At 40.1% G+C, this 2,961-nt stretch overlaps 1 pseudogene; it reads left to right on the top strand.

Moving 5' to 3' along the window:
* Positions 1 to 1,946: 1,946 nt before the first annotated feature.
* On the top strand, positions 1,947 to 2,065 carry LOC134947107 (5S ribosomal RNA; annotated as a pseudogene).
* The last annotated feature ends 896 nt before the right edge of the window (positions 2,066 to 2,961 follow it).

Below are 2,961 nucleotides of genomic sequence, written 5' to 3'. Positions count from 1 at the left end.
TACACAATGGCACCACTCCCATTTTAGATCTACACAACTTTTCATACATCCATCAGTTCATTTGGTCCACTTTACAGTCCCAATCACTTGTCCCGAACATCTTCACTACTTACTCCCTTCTTACCCTTTTCACACTTTGCCCCACCATTCTCCCATTAATCAATGTCCCAATCTTTACTCCCCTCAACATTTATCCCCAATTCCCCCCCCCCCTCCGTCCCACTCTGTGCATTCCCATTTTCCTTTCACCTTTTCCCTTCCCCCCTCTCCCCCTCTTGTACATAGTGGCTCACATTCACTACTATTTCTTCCTATATTTTCCTTTTCCTATCCATCACCCTCCCCTTCCACACATTACGCTCTCTATCAGTATGCTTACCAAGCCATTTTTAACCAATCACCTAGCCCCATTCTTCAGGTCAGATTCAATCTCTTTATGAACTCGATATTCTAACACAATTTCACCTGTTCATTTACATCCTTCCCTGTCCCGCTTTCCTCACCTCATATCAAAAACAACCCCCCCCCCCATTTTTTCCTCTCACCCCTCATTCCCAAGTCCTAATTTTCCCCACCTGGTCCCCGACTTGCATTCTCAACAATACACACATCTCACGCTCACAATTCTTTAAGCATATTAATATTCATTGATTGGTTTCATACCATTTCAATTAGGTTTTCATTTTATTTCATACTTTTTTCACCTTTATTTATGCATATTATATGTACCACGATCATTGACTTTTTACGTTTTCCATACAAATAGACATAACAATCTCTCTTTTTCATTTATTACCACATCCTTTCAATTTACGTTATATTTGTCTCTTTTTATCTATTTCCTTTTCTTTATTATTTATTATTATTTATATTTATTCATATTATTTTTCCATATTTTGTCAGCTTTTTACTGTCTTTACTTCCTGCTCTCCAAACGTGAAAAATGAAAAAATATTAATTGTTGATTCACAATACATCATCAACGATTCTATTATTCCTTTTACTAATTAGATCCAGCTCCGTTACATTGATCTCCCAATTCACAGAGGTCAATATGGGAGTGTCTTAGACACCCCTGTTATCACTGATAGGCTGCGCACTCTCATAAAGATAGGCATTGGGGAACTCAGAGAGCAGGCGATCATGTGACCAAGCTCTCGGAGCGAAACGCGCGTCACTTCCGGTTCCGGTGCCCGAACTTCTGGTCGTACAGCCCGCGGCCGCCTCACTCCTCGGCTCTTGTCCTGTCCCCTGGCTCACGGATATCCTCGTCAGGTTGGGTAAGACACCCACCGGCCTTAGGCCGGAAAACGGGTTCCCACCCAGCTGTAGCTCTTCCCTTTTTCAGCCATAGGACTCACCACGTACTTCCCAGCTAGCAGGGGACATGGTGGAAGCTTTAGATTTTGATACATTCATACTATTTATGGCTCTGCATCTCTAATACCATTATTGATATATGATTCCAATGCAAGGGTGGATAAAGAGGAATCTGTATACAAGGGACTGATGCACTTATGAAGCAATTAATCTCAGAATTTACAATATTGGGTAATACACTGAACATTATCATTTGATATTGACACACTGCTTTACTTCCAAATATTTGTGGTTATTGCTAGGCTTTTCTCATTACCTCATTTCAAATTGTTTAAAATATCTCCTGTGGTACCTATTGCCTGCTATAATTCTGTTATAAATGTATGGGTAGCAGAGAGATCTTTAGCATCAATTCAATACTGCTGCTTATGTAGATTTGGTACATCCATCTATGAGGGAAATACGCAACCTTCAGTAAATGTAATGGTAAATGATATCTTGCGGCTACCATTACTCTCTTTTTTTTTACATAGACTGTTATTGGCTAGATTTGCCAGCAATAATCTTGTGATTTATATCTTGGGTCCCAACACAATCGGAAAACGGTGCGCCTAGGAGACAGATTTACCTACGGTCAGACCGCACTGAGTATGCCCAAACTCGTCTGATCTTGGAAGCCAAGCACTGCAGGGCCTGGTCAGTACCTGGATGGGGAACCACCAGGGAATACTAGGTACCGTAGGTATTTTATTCTCCAAAGCATAACATAATTTTGGAACCCACGGCAGGAACTTGACTTCAGGTTCCGGCACTCATTGACTACATTAGACCCGAGGCAGTGACCTCATTCTACTAAAATCTCTATTATAGAGAATACTAGTATATTATTTCATTGAATGAGGGATCACTTATTTTCGCTCACTTACACCATTATTTCGCCTATAATATAGTACATCAGTACTTGTGGACATTAATGTTCCTTAATTGTGGATGCTTGCTCTCGCCTCTCTTTTTTAAGTATATAATAAAAGTTATATCTTAATAATTTCATCATTTCAATTTTTCAAGTGTGCCCTGGAAAAGGCATATAGTTGCTTTTTGTCCTTCTTCTTCTTCAAAGGACTATACCCGTTGTTTCATAGTTGTTATAACTATTTTCCGGGTGCACCACCAACCACTTGCTGCACTAATTATTATAGTAGGCTTTTATGTTGGTTTAATAATATTTCCAATCCACTGAATCACAATTGTCATATCCTGTGCAGATTTATATCTTTTGGCTAAGATCTTTTCTATTTTGCCTGTCTCTCAGGTAGTTGCCCATGGGTCTGCGAGTTCTTTCTTTTAATGTAAAAGGGCTCAATAGCCCCCCCAAAATTAGGAAAACTCTTTGCCTCTCAAACTCCAAAAGGATGACCTGGTTTTTCTCCAGGAGACATTTCTTACACAACTCCCATACTGAACTACGTTGTAAGCTATACCCTGACTCCTTTCATGCGTGCGACCGTACTGCTAAAAAACGAGGTGTTGCAATCATGATTGCTCTTCACCTCACCTTTGAACTTATGACAAAAAGGGACGCTTCCTTATATTGGTGGGGAAACTTAATAAGCTATGTACGCTAGTTAACATATATGCCCC

The sequence above is a fragment of the Pseudophryne corroboree genome, chromosome 7 (assembly GCF_028390025.1).
Source record: "Pseudophryne corroboree isolate aPseCor3 chromosome 7, aPseCor3.hap2, whole genome shotgun sequence".
Lineage (NCBI taxonomy): Eukaryota > Metazoa > Chordata > Amphibia > Anura > Myobatrachidae > Pseudophryne > Pseudophryne corroboree.
This window is presented reverse-complemented; position numbering and strand designations above follow the sequence as displayed.